This window comes from Peromyscus maniculatus, chromosome 11 (genome assembly GCF_049852395.1).
Source record: "Peromyscus maniculatus bairdii isolate BWxNUB_F1_BW_parent chromosome 11, HU_Pman_BW_mat_3.1, whole genome shotgun sequence".
NCBI lineage: Eukaryota > Metazoa > Chordata > Mammalia > Rodentia > Cricetidae > Peromyscus > Peromyscus maniculatus.
The window spans coordinates 43,716,523-43,731,129 of NC_134862.1; the positions used below are offsets into that span (position 1 = coordinate 43,716,523).

Here is a 14,607-nt window from a genome sequence, read left to right on the forward strand (position 1 = left end):
CCAAGCCCTGCCTGGCTGCCTCCAGGGTTCTGCCTCAGGAAGCTGGGGCAGGAGGAGGGGCAGAGGCCACCTAAGGAGCCAGTTCAGACTTGATCTGAGGATTTAGACCTGCTGCTGGCTGTGCATCCTGCGGTTCCTTCCTGGGCTTCTCTGAGCTTACCTTTCTGGTCTTCCTTGCAGAACCAGGGTATGTTAAAAAAAAATACGGCAAACTGTAAAGCCCTGAATGATCAAAGCCACCATGTGACCCACCAGTCCCTCAAGGACAGGAGTCATAGTGTAGCTGTCTCCTGTCACCTGCCTAGACACATCCTCTGATTACATCACCTCCTCCAGGCTCCTGGAGGCCACTGTGGAGGAGTCTCTCCAGCACCTGCCCCTGGTCCTTCTCCAAGGCTGTCCCTCCATGGTCACTGTTCAGTAGCCTCACTCTGTAGGCTCCTGTCTGTGCCCCATCTTGAGGAGGAAGCCCAGACTGTGTTCTTCAGTCAGTGCCTCTCAGACCATGCCCATCTCAGGTGAATGCCCCCATGGAAATCATCCATAGACTCCTCTCCTGCAGGAGGTATCCTTGTACATCTTTCCTGTCTCACAGAAGGGGTCCCGGCCCTGCCTCAGCACTGGCAGCCCCCTTCTCCAAGATTTGAGATCATCCTGCCTGGCCACAGCCCAGAGTCCAGGACATGGACTGATTCCCCTGCACACAGACAGGGTTACACATGTGGACAGACACACACACACACACACACACACACACACACACACACACTCCCAACCACAAACACACCCAGAGGAAGTCAGATTGGGAAATAGTGATTGGCTTTATAAATAAACACTCAGACCCAGTTAGTTCAGACTTCATGGAACTCCTGGTTCCTTGTCCGGGCTGAGTCACACCTGGCCTGGAGTGTACCTGTCTGGACAAGTTCCTTCCCACCAACTGCGGCTTGGGACCAAGATGGAGGCCTAGCTCCCCCTGCTGGTGATTCCAAGAACATGCCCCAGGATGGGCGATTAAAAGCTGGGGGAGCGTCTGAAGATGAAGGACATGGGCAGCTAAAGATCTCCTCTTTCTTTTTAATTTCAGGGGACCACAGGGAATCCTGTCCATCCTCCCAAAGGCAGGCCTCATCTCTCTGTTGTGTAAAAGAGTTCCTCGTGAATCTTTGGACTCACCGTGAGTTGAAGGCTGCTCAGGGGTTGGCCGCGTTACACACCTTGCCCTCTCTATCAGCGAACACTTCTCTTTTCACCTTTAAAAAGAATAGTTATTCATTTGTGTGTGCACGAACACACTTGGGGATCAGAGCACAGCCCGTGGGAGGGACTTCAGTCCAGGACAAGAGGTCATACCAGCTCTCCCAAATGAGGAAGCTCCTTCCACCCCCAGGGGACACACCAGAGGAGCAGCGAGTGTTGAAGTGGATGTTTCATACCCCAGGAGATGGCCAGAGGCCATGTGGGGTCTCTGCAGAGAATTTAGGCCAGGCCTGCTCCTCATCAGGCTGCTTCTGACAATCTTCCCTCTGTGCTGAGCATCCCTAGGGCCATAAGGCCACCTTGCTTCCTACACAGTCAAGACAGAGCACGTGTCCTGCCTGGCCATTTGGCCTCTGATCTCTGGACTGTCATCAACAGTTGGTGTTTTGACATTAAGCCTCAGAATGGACTGCAGGCTATAAACGAGTTAGGGGCTGCCTCTTCCCACTCTATCTGGTCCTGGCTACCTGCAACATGGGTCCCCAGTTGGGGGTCATATAATCTCCCCAGCCTCCAGGCACCTTGTAGGCTCTATGTGACTGCTGGAGGCAGTCCTCACCTGGGGGAGGGCTTCCCTGCTCACTCTTCCTGCGTGGTTCTCTTGTACAGTCAAGCTCCACCCAGAGGCCAATCTGACATCCAGGGAACCCCCTGAGATACAACACAGTGATTACAGGACAAGGGTTTGGAGCCATGTCGACTGGGACCTGGAACCAGCTCAGCAAGCCCGTGTTACTTCGGGCAGCCTGTTCACCCTCTTGACCTCTGTCCTTGTGCCCTGGAGCTGTATGGAAATGGACCGCAGCAGGCAGTGATGTGGGGGAATGGGGGCACGTGCCAAAGGCCAGGGATGATAAAGGATAAACACAGTATATGTTGCTGGAGTCTTAATTTTATCAGCAAACAAGGGGGAAATATCTTTTGAAGTAAATCAGAAAAATGTAGACTTCAAATAAATGTTAAAGAAGCTAAAATCAAAGAAAGAGTTTTGGTTTATATACTTGCTTTGGGCTGAACTCTAAACCCGTGGACAAGGACTGTCTGACTAAAGGTCACTGTCTGCCTCTGGCAATCTTTAATAGGAGCATGTGAAACTCTGCTGCCCGCGGAGAGCCGGCTCTGATGCTCAGGGCACTCGCTCTCAGCTTCCGTCCCTGGCTTTCGGAAAGCTGAGACCCCTCTGAGTGAGTCTCAGTGCTCTGGGTCCAACAAGGGCAGCCTGCAGCTGGATCTGTCACGTAAACTTGGTCGCAGGTGCCCCAAAGGGTGAAGGGTGTCTGTTCTCTAGGTTCGTGTGCGGTGCGTAACTTTCTTACCTTGCTAGCCGTTGAGTATCAGGATGCAGGAATCAAGACCTCTGCTGCACAGGATGAGCCAGGGAACCACGCCACGGGAAAGGAGAGGTGGGTGGCCAGTAGCTCCGGCAAGAGGCCACCATCCTCCGGGGCCTCCTTCCTGCCCACAAGGCAGCATGCCCAAGGCTGCCCTCTGTGCCACTGGGCCATAAGGAACCAGGTGTTGGCTTTGACTCCCCCTCACCCCAATAAACAATACCCAGACATGCAAAGAAGGGGCTACCATTTGTCCTAAGAGGGCATTTTAATCATTAATATGTTTGTCTATTTTTAAAATCTTGGGGCTGGAGATGGCTCAGCTGTTAAGAGTGCTGTGTTTGCTGATCATATAGAGGATCAGAGTTCAGTTCACAGTATCCTCAACAGGCAGCCCACGGCTACATGTAACTCTAGCTCCAGGGGATCTAGTGCCCTCTTCTGGTCTCCACAGGCACCTACACACATGTGCACATACATACACACCAACAGAAATAATAAAATAAATCTTAAAAAAAGAAAGTATGAAACAAAGACTTGAGAAAGGACAGGAAGACTTCAAGAGAACTCCACAATAATTGGCCACTGTGTCTGCTTATGCCAAGGGACAAAGAATGCTGAGTCTGGTAATGTCTGTAAGGAATCATGGAGAGAGGACAGAGAAAACTCAATATCCATGCCAGGCTGGGCAACAAATGGCCAGACTCACAGCCAGCTACAGGAGCAGCCTGCTGCGGATGTGACTGTAACTCCTGGGGTCAGACAGGTTGAAATGGAAGAGGGTGTGGCTCCAGGGGGCAGTGTCCTGGGAAACCTGAAGGACATGACCCTGAATATTGACAATGGATCTGAAGTTCAAAATAGAGCAGTAATCCAGGCCTGGAATCCTAGCCACTGGAGAGCTGAGACGAGAGAACTTTGAGTTCAAATCCAGCCTGGGGTGCTCACCCTCCTTGTTCATAAGATGGAGTCGTGACCTCTACCTGACAAGGTTATGTGACCCTGGAGGACATAAAACACTGGCAGTCTGGAGTATCTACAAGCATGGAAGACTGAGTCCGTCCGCATTTGTGCAGCCGAGTCCCAGGCATTACGGTTGATGTTGTTGAAAATGCTTGGACTGTGGTAGGATGTGCACACCAGCCCCTCTTGGCCACAGCACTCATTTTACGTCTTGCTGCAAGGGTCCACTGCTCCCAGTTCAGTTACTCCTGCTCCCCAAGGAGCGCCCCCACCCCCGCACCCCACCCCAGGTGCTGTCTTGCTTGGAAGCCTGTAGCTGATGATTATCTCACACAGGCTGGGCCTCTTCCTTTCTTCCTTTCATGTATATGTGGTGTGCATGTGTGTGAGCATATGTGGGCACATTTGTGTGAGGGTGGAGGCTCAAGGGTGTTGTCCATACCTATCTTCCCTTCCTTTATTTCTTCTTTCCTCCTCTTCTCCTCCTCCTCCTCCTCCTTCTTCTTCTTCTTCTTTTTTTTTTTTTTTTTTTTTGAGACAGGGTTTCTCTGTGTAGCCTTGTCCTGAAACTCACTCTGTAGACCAGGTTGGCCTTGAGCTCAGAGATCCACCTGCCTCTGACTCCCAAGTCCTGTGATTAAGGTTGTGCGCCATCTCCTAGCTCCTTGGTGTCTTTCTTGATTGCTCTACCCTGTTCACTCTGAGAAAAGGTCTCTTCCTGAGCCTCTGACTAGCAGCTTGTTCCGGGGTTCCCCATCTCTGTCGTCTGTGTGCAGAGATCACAGTGACAAGCAGGCCACTTCGTGCACTTTGCCTTTACACAGATCTGGGCATCTGGAAGCAAGCCCTTGACATGCTCAGCCACCTCCCTGGGCCGGTTCCTTTGTCTTACTTCTAAGGGTTCTTCCTCAGTGGGGCTCATATCCTTAGGTCTGTCACGGTTTAGGGCTGTGAGGAATAGATAGTTGTGTGTGTGTGTGGGGGGGGGGGAATTCAAACACAATGAGAACATAACCCAGGGTTTGCACCTCCTAAATTCATGGTCTGCACCCCCAGCTTATGAGTTACAATGGGGAGGAAGAGATTCATCAGTGCCTGGCCTGTGGCTAGAACTCAAGAACATCACAGACAGTGGTTATTCACAAGACCGGGGTCTCAGGCGCCTTTAGTCCGTGACTGTAAGAAGTGGGAATCCAACAGGTTTGTCAGAGGGCTGAGGTGAACAGGAAGGCTGCTTCAGTTCTTCCACAGCAGTTTCATTAGCTACTCCTCCTGTACCAGCAGAGGGCTCCACGTACGTGCAAATATGTTTTCCCTGCAGCTCCGAATGGGTTCTATCAAAGCTGCTGAGGGGAGCAGAGAGGGGGGAACAATTTACGGTGTGCACAGATAACAGGAGCAAGCAGAGCGGAGAGGCAGGCTCCGGGTTGCACTAGACAGAAAAGCGTTCAGGGGTGAGGATGGAAGAATACAGATAGGAAGCATTCCGAGGGAAGCTATTATCCTAGTTTATTGGGTCAGGGCCCAGGCAAGGCAGTGGCCACGTGACGGCCAAAAGAATCTATGAAGGACACCAGAGAGGGGAATGTGACGTCAGGACCAGCTAAGAGATGCAGATCAATGGGTCGCTGTATGAGAGAGAAGACTGAGGAGACTAGTTCCCTTCAAGCAAACTAGAATTCTGCAGGATCCCTGCTCTGTGTGGATTTCAGAACCCAGTGCAGGGCTCAGAGGCTGAGAGGTGCCATCATCTCTTTCTAATGGAAAGTGGAATAGAAAGGCCTAGAAATGTCCCTCAGCTCACCCCTGCCTTTGAACTAGGGGCTGTGTATCGGTCAGGGTTGGAATTAACAAGGGGACTAGATGGGGATGTTGAAGGGTCTCAGAGAAGTGGAGGGAAATAAATAAAAAGGAATTAACATGGAAGAGAGCATGTCCAAGAGCCTCAGTCTCTGTTGAAAGCAGAGTAGCAGCTCACTGGTGACAGAGGTCCCTGGGTCGTCCCTGGACATAATTAGTCCACATTCAGTAGCTAAGACTAGTGGACCGAGTCACCCCACTAGGGCTAGAGGGCCACAGCCTCTGCTGGGCTGCCTACAGTTCCCCTGGGGCCAGGCCACCTGTGTGGGGCGTTTACCCACCACCCCCACAGCTTCCCAGAGTTTTCTTGAGTGCGAGCAGCAGGAAATATTAGATAGAAGGATTTATAGCGGAGAATCTTGCGGAGATAAACAGATAGAAAATAAAGGATAGCCTCGAGAGGGCCTGGAACCTATTCCAACGGGCCCCGACTGTCTCTGGTCCAGGGTTTTTATAGAGACGCCAAGGGGTGGAGCAAAAGACCTCCTCCCCCAGCACAGCCAAGTGCAGACCATCTCAGACACCTGCACTCAGGCCCGTGGTCCTGATCATCCTCTATTCGGACCTGCTGGGTAAAGCCACGAGGAACCCCGGAATGGGCTCCCACAGGTCCCCCCTTCTTAATATATAAAAAAAATAACTATTAATGGCTTACAGCAATCTCCATAGCTGTTACACCTCCCAGTATGGGAGTAGAGGATGATATAGATGGCATTTCTCTTTTGAATTAGGTCCAAGGTGACTACAGCAGTCTTAGCTGCCTCAAGCCCTTTCTAAACCAAAACTCGGTGACTACAAACTTCAAGAATCCCTTAGCTTCATCATTACCATTAACAGGTTAACATAAATATTGCTATACATAGTCACAATTCTCTCAATCTTACAACTCAAAGCAAACTCTTAACAGAACCATTGAATTAGCATATATGGTGCTATATATAGTTAACAATTTTCTCCGTCTTACAACTTTAACTCAGTCATTTGAATTTTCTTGTTAACAGAACATAGGAAAAACTTCGATGTATTCACATCAAACTTAAACATTTCCTCAATTCCACAAAGCCAGGGTGCATTAATATCAATAGGTTTCTGCGAACATAATTCAATCTCATAGCTCCTCCTTTTCTTTATAATTTTTAAGCAAAATCTCAAGCCTAGTTAGAAAACCCAAACTTTTCTGTTTAACCAGTTCCATTTGTAACACAAAACCAGTTCCATAATTCCATTTTTACATAAACAGTTCCACAAAACAATTCATAAATCTCCAGTTAATAAAGCATATATGCATATACAAAATTGCATCTTGATTCTAAGTAGAAATACATTTCTTCATTTAAACAGTTCCATTTTTAACCCAATTCCAGAAAACCGTTCCTAGGTCATTACTATAAGTAAGCTCAAAATTGTCCCATTGCAATGAAATCTCTATTGTTCATTTCATTTAAGTACCAAAATTCAAATGATAAATATTGGTACTAGCCTTCCAAATTTGAAGAAATCCATAACCAAAATCTTTTTGTAATTTTATCTCATTTTAAGTTCAAAAAGTTCAAACAAGAAATAAATTCTGGTATCAGGCTTTCACTTCCAAATATGAAGAGACGTTTTTCAACCAAAACTTTTTGCAGTTAATAATTTTTGTTCAAACAAGCGTCTCTGCAACTTTTGTTCTCACAGACAGACCTTTTTAGTTATAGTAAGATTTTAAACCGCACCGTTTTTGCTGTTAGCTCAGGTTTTCTGTGCTATGTTGATATTCCACGGATCTCAGCTGCGGATGCTTTGAGCTGGTTCTGGCATCCGCCATTCTTAGCAGCTTCTTAGCGGCTTCTGGAGCTTTTGAAACCATTCAGACTGCCTACTTTGCAGTCTACTAGGACACTATCTCCTGTGTCTCAGGTGTTTTCACCATATACATTAATAGACTCACACTTAACATTTACACTTTTTCATAAACTCACATATAACATTTTTTGCCTTGCAAAGCATTTAGACTCATTCAACATTTACACGTTTTTACAAACTCACATACAACATATTAACATCTACTTATTTATACTTTATAGAACTACTTTAGCAAATATATTTCCTATTAATTCTTATATACTTATATTCATTCCATCTTATTTCTTATTTAAACTTACATTTACAACTAGCATCTTACAAGCTTATTACTACATGTCTTAAAACTACCTTAGATACTTCTTACAAGCTTATATTCTTAAGGAAACTATAGAACTACTTTAGCAAATATATTTATTTAAACTTACATTTACAACTAGCATCTTACAAGTTTATTACTACATGTCTTAAGACTACCTTAGATACTTCTTACAAGCTTATATTCTTAAAGGAACTCTATAGATCTATTTTACAAACTTATATAGGCTACCATTAGCATATATCTAACTTAGCAAACACCTAAAGATTTCTTAACACCGATATAACAAGACAGAATTTCTACAAACTCACATATTTTCATTTTTCTACTTCTTACTCTTAATTATTATCACTATCTCTATTATAAAGATTCTCTTAACTAGACAGGAAGTACGTACATCATTTCTAAAGTTTAGAGTTTATAGTCAGCTTTGTTATAAAGCACTGGGATTTAGTGAGTGTTGTCATTATAGAGTTGTGATACTTGTTGCTAGGGGTTTGTAACCTTCTCGGGATGAAGCCACACTCCAAAGTTGCCAGTTCTCTCAGCCATTCCGGACCGGCAGAGATGCACTGTCAGTAGTAGATAGTTTTTAACTAGAGACTGTCCCTTCACCTAAATTCATAATGGCTCCCCTAAATGCCTCAATTCAGACAAACGTTTCTATTACAGCAGTACTTTTGGTATGCTCTTCTGAAAACTTCACTTCACGCTGAGGGTGAAATTATCTTATTTAGTTGCTGTAAAGCTCTTCGCCAATACTGCACAGCTATTAGGTGATAAAAGGTATTTTTCTAAAGAAGCTAGTAAAGCCAAAAGTGGCACAGCTCAGAACTCTTATTTCCTCACTGTTTGCATTAACCAGTGACAAAACCTCAGAAATACTAATCGAGCCACTTTCATTTTGGTTCCTTTATAGGAACGTCATTGGATCTGACCTTTCTTAGTTCCACGCTCCTTTCCAGATGCTCCGGTAACCACCGAGCTTCATTCTCCTCTTGTGAAAAAAAACACAGACATGTCCTCAACCCCCTATTAAAACAGGATCCGGACCCTTCCAAATCCCAAGCAGGGATCTTTCCATTTCACTTGAGTTTCAGGATTTAGTATTTTCACTTCGTTAGCTTTAACTCCTGATGTTATTAGCAGCGGTGATATTTAGCATTGATTTCTTATAAGGAACTTTCAGGTGAAGCAACTCTTTTGTAAGACAGCTAGATTTTTTGAAGTTTGTTTCCCATCTATAAAGCAGTCATTTCTTTTTTGAATGCCTGTTTCCTTGTCTCCTTATTAGATTTGCAAAGGAATTACTCATTGCAGGCAGTTCGTTCAAGGCAAAGAACTTTTTTAATTTCAACATAAGTTTCTTCATATCTAAGACAAAATTCAGTCTATAAACTGCTTTCCCTTGTTTTAAGGATTTTAAAGTGGCTTGTTTGCTCTTAAAGGTAGCTTGTTGTCATCCAACTACCGTTAAAACGTTGCACAGCTATTAGGGTAAATAAGGCATTTTACCAATGGAGCCCCAAACTGCGAAGCACCTAGTTCCGTATCCTTTCAATTTTTCATCGGAACTGACACTTAAACCCTTAGACGATTTTCCTCCTTATTTTTAAAAGCTGTATTTTAAGCTTAGAGCTGACAAAAGTGTTTCAGGGCAATGTCGCCATCTTTAGCGGAAAAACTACATTTCCCAGAACGCATTTCCCTTATATCAGTCCATAATAATATCAGTCCCATATATCATTTCCCATAGTTCTTATCGGGTTTGAGAGTCAACTGGTTCTCTTTTACCAGACTTGCTTACAAATTCTTGCCCGGGAGGTTTGAACAAAGTCTTTTGCTTTTGCAATGGGAGATTTGAACAAGCATTTTACATTTTCAGCTATGGGACATTGGGAGGTTTCTGGTCTCTCCCTCAGCTAGCTTCAACAGGTGTCTCTCCTTCATCAGACACTGGCCCCCGGATCAGATCCACACCTGCCTCGTTAGCGCGCATTGAGGCTGGCATTTCTGATAGCAACTTTCCTCGGGGCTTGTGCTTGCCTTAGCCAGTCAGTGAAAAACAAGATCATTTACAACAGCTTTTCCATAGCTCTTTCAGAGAGATTTTCTCCCACTGATCTTATTCTCATTTTGTTTATTCCTTACCCCCCAGATGCAGAGCTTCAGGTATCTGTCTGCAGCTCTGTACCTCTGCTAGCTGCCTTTGGAGGTAGGGGCTTTTTTTTCTCCCCTTGAATCTGCCTCAAACTCTAGCAGCTTTGTCAGGTCATGCATTTTCTGGGGAGGAATCTGTCCCCTCTTTCTTCAGAGTCTTTCTCCCAGACAGTTCCCAGTTTGGTCTCAGTTTATTCCCTCTACCCCAGAAACAGTTTCCGACACTACAGTGGCGGCTTTCCCTGCTACTGAAGGTAGGGGTTTTTTGTCCGTTTCTGTTTTCGGGGTCTGTGTGGTTTGCATACAGACTGAAAATCTAACAAGGGAGGTTTTTGCCATCTCTAAACTCCCATTAGGACGGGCACTTTGCCTCATCAGGCCTTCACCTGGCCCAGTCCCCCAGTGGGTTGTGTTTGCTTGTCTGGGTGCTCAAGGACAGAGCTTATGCCAGAGGCAATCACCCCTCAGGGCTACACTCCCTCATCTCATCAGGAGTCAGTTGAAACAAAGCTTTTCTCAAAGAGGTGCTTTCTCTGACAGAAAAGAAAGCTTTACTCCTGGATAGTTCTGTTCTGCCCTGGCTGGGCTCTTTCCCCAGACAGCGTTCTGACTCGGCAGCACAACTGCTTCAGACACAGTTCAGCTTTACTGTTTTCCCAGAAAGGTCCTTTCTCTGATAGGAAAGCTTTTTCTCAGGTTTCTTTTTGTAGTTGTGGACCTTTCAACCCGGGACTTGTAGGAAAGTGGACAACTGTGCCGTTCCCACAGGCTTTAGCTTGCTTTGTTCATTAGCAATCTTCCCCTGGGTCCTGCACCTTCCTGCCTCAGCTCTGTGCTCCAGGAAGTTCACAACGCAGGAACCCTAGTATCCCCGAAATGCACTCCAACTCAGAGATGCTGGCCAGTCGCCTCTGGGTTTTTGGTCAGAAGTGAGGATACAATGCTAACAGTTTGCATTGCTTCAGGGGATCTTTGCATTAGGAAGATTAGGAGCACCTTTCCATTCTGAAAGGCTCACTCAGAAACAAAGCATTTGATGCCTCAGCTCCACTATAACTGTGAAACTTGGCTTTTTTCTTTTCTCAGGTCAAGTTTCCTGCCCTTTGGGGCTCTCTGTAGCTCTTCACCCACACTCTCCCAAGCGTTTCCCTCAGGGTACTCTGACCCACTGTCTTTTACTAGCTTGAAGAGACAGAGCTTAGAAGGGGTTTTTAGAAACTTGTCCTTGCCTCCTGCATTGCAGGGATGATTTTTAGAGCTTGAAAGAGAACTTAGAGGTTTTGCTGTCTTAAGTTTGTTGTTTTCCCTTAGAGCTAATCACAGGTGGTCCCCATACTAATTATCTTCAGGTGATTCTAATTTTTGTCATCTCCCAGGACAAATTTAGTTTGAGAGCTTTTGAGAAAGATTAAGGCTTTTTAGAGAGTTTTTCCCCCCCAAATTTTCCAAGAAAAGCTTTATAGTTTAAGAGAAAGATTTTTTCCCCCCAGGAGAAAGACCAACTTTACCCAAAACTCCCCAACTTTAAACTTTGACTTCTTACACCCCCATTTTTGCCTCAGGGAGACATTACTTTCTCCTGCTGCTTGGACTTGGCATTTCAGCTGTCCCCAGGTCAAAAGCTTCCATAGGAAACTTTTTCTTCCCCATAAGCTCAAAGAAGAGCTTTTTTACTACCCGTAAAGCCCAAAGAAAGATTTTTTTCCCCAGTTTGCTTTCAAAGCCCCCAAAGTTAGAAAATTGAAGAGTTTTTCTGTCTAGTTGCCTTACTTATTTTTTCCTACACAATCTTACACTTCTAAGTTTTTCCTAAACTATATTACTACCCTATACCTTATACTTATCACAGATAGAAATTGAGAAAGGGATAGAAGATAGAAAATTTTGACAGAAGAGAATTTCGCTGCAGCATCGGACATCCTTCCAGTCCGCTTTCCTTTTCTCTCGAGGATAAAACCCCTGCCTCACCAAAATATATATATATATATATATATATATATATATATATAAAATATATATTCCATAACACCGGCATGCCTTTCCACTGGCAGGGCTGACTCAGCACTTTCACCAAAAACTCTGTAATAAAACTATTATTTTCCTTTATCTTTAGTCCCTATTACTTTGTCTTTAGTCCCTGTTCATTTGTCTTTAGTCCCCCCTTTCTTGTTCCTTTTTTTAGTCCCTTTTTTTCTTTAGTCCCTTTTTTTCCTTTTTCTTTAGTCCCTTTTTTCTTTAGTCCCCTTTTTTTTCCTTAGTCCCTGTTCACAGCGCCATTCTGTGGGGCGTTTACCCACCACCCCCACAGCTTCCCAGAGTTTTCTTGAGTGCGAGCAGCAGGAAATATTAGATAGAAGGATTTATAGCGGAGAATCTTGCGGAGATAAACAGATAGAAAATAAAGGATAGCCTCGAGAGGGCCTGGAACCTATTCCAACGGGCCCCGACTGTCTCTGGTCCAGGGTTTTTATAGAGACGCCAAGGGGTGGAGCAAAAGACCTCCTCCCCCAGCACAGCCAAGTGCAGGCCATCTCAGACACCTGCACTCAGGCCCGTGGTCCTGATCATCCTCTATTCGGACCTGCTGGGTAAAGCCACGAGGAACCCGAGAACGGGCTCCCACAGGTCCCCGCTTCTTAATATATAAAAAAATAACTATTAATGGCTTACAGCAATCTCCATAGCTGTTACACCTCCCAGTATGGGAGTAGAGGATGATATAGATGGCATTTCTCTTTTGAATTAGGTCCAAGGTGACTACAGCAGTCTTAGCTGCCTCAAGCCCTTTCTAAACCAAAACTCGGTGACTACAAACTTCAAGAATCCCTTAGCTTCATCATTACCATTAACAGGTTAACATAAATATTGCTATACATAGTCACAATTCTCTCAATCTTACAACTCAAAGCAAACTCTTAACAGAACCATTGAATTAGCATATATGGTGCTATATATAGTTAATTTTCTCCGTCTTACAACTTTAACTCAATCATTTGAATTTTCTTGTTAACAGAACATAGGAAAAACTTCGATGTATTCACAAACTTAAATATTTCCTTAACTCCACAAAACCAGGGTGCATTAATATCAATAGGTTTCTGCGAACATAATTCAATCTCATAACTCCTCCTTTTCTTTATAATTTTTTAAACAAAGTCTCAAACCTAGTTAGAGGAACCCAAACTTATCTGTTTAAATAGTTCCATTTGTAACACAAAACCAGTTCCATAAAGTAATTCCATTTTTACATAAACAGTTCCACAAAACAACTCATAAATCACCAGTTAATAAAGCATATACGCATACACAAAACTGCATCTTGATTCTAAGTAGAAATACATTTCTTCATTTAAACAGTTCCATTTTTAACCCAATTCCAGAAAACCGTTCCTAGGTCATTACTATAAGTAAGCTCAAAATTGTCCCATTGCAATGAAATCTCTATTGTTCATTTCATTTAAGTACCAAAATTCAAATGATAAATTTTGGTACTAGCCTTCCAAAATTTGAAGAAATCCATAACCAGAATCTTTTTGCAATTTTATCTCATTTTAAGTTCAAAAAGTTCAAACAAGAAATAAATTCTGGTATCAGGCTTTCACTTCCAAATATGAAGAGACGTTTTACAGCCAAAACTTTTTGCAGTTAACAATTTTAGTTCAAACAAACGTCTCTGCAACTTTTGTTCTCACCGACAGGCCTTTTTAGTATAGTAATATTTTAAACTGCACCGTTTGCTGTTAGCTTAGGTTTTTCTGTGCTATGTTGATATTCCACGGATCTCAGCTGCGGATGCCTTGTGCTGGTTCTGGCGTTCGCCATTCTTAGCTTCTTAGCGGCTTCTGGAGCTTTTGAAACCATTCAGACTGCCTACTTTGCAGTCTATTAGGACACTATCTCCTATGTCTCAGGTGTTTTCACCATTTACATTAATAGACTCACACTTAACATTTACATACACTTTTTCACAAACTCACATATAACATTTTTTGCCTTGCAAAGCATTTAGACTCATATTCAACATTTACACGTTTTTACAAACTCACATACAACATATTAACATTTACTTATTTATACTTTAAGGAAACTATAGAACTACTTTAGCAAATATATTTCTTAATTCTTATATACTTCAATTCATTCCATCTTATTTCTTATTTAAACTTACATTTACAACTAGCATCTTACAAGTTTATTACTACATGTCTTAAGACTACCTTAGATATTTCTTACAAGCTTATATTCTTAAAGGAACTCTATAGATCTATTTTACAAACTTATATAGGCTACCATTAGCATATATCTAACTTAGCAAACACCTAAAGATTTCTTAACACAGATATAACAAGACAGAATTTTTACAAACTCACATATCTTATATTCGTCTTTCTACTTCTTACTCTTAATTATCATCACCATCTCTATCAGAAAGATTCTCTTAACTAGACAGGAAATACGTACATCATTTCTAAAGTTTACAGTTTATAGTTAGCTTTGTTATAAAGCACTGGGATTTAGTGATTGTTGTCATTATAGAGTTGTGATACTTGTTGCTAGGGTACTGTAACATTCTCCGGACAAAGCCACACCCCAAAGTTGTCAGTTCTCTCAGCCGTTCCGGACCGGCAGAGATGCACTGTCAGCGGTAGACAGTTTTTAACTAGAGGCTGTCCCTTCACCCAAATTCATAATAGTTTCCCCTAAGAACTTCAATTCAAACAAATGTTTCTATCACAGCAGTACTTTTGGTTTGTTCTACTGAAAAACTTTATGCTGAGGGTGAAATTATCATATTTAGCTGTTGTAAAGCTCTTCGCCAAAAACTGCACAGCTATTAGGTGATATTTTAAGGATTTTAAAGTGACTTGTTTG

At 43.6% G+C, this 14,607-nt stretch overlaps 1 long non-coding RNA gene across 1 annotated transcript; it reads left to right on the plus strand.

The window, feature by feature from the left end:
• The first annotated feature begins 845 nt into the window (after positions 1–845).
• On the plus strand, positions 846–2,204 carry LOC121821140 (uncharacterized). The gene is made up of 3 exons (XR_006061825.2): positions 846–982; positions 1,088–1,177; positions 1,870–2,204. It is a non-coding gene; the product is annotated as an uncharacterized LOC121821140 (long non-coding RNA).
• Positions 2,205–14,607: the final 12,403 nt, after the last annotated feature.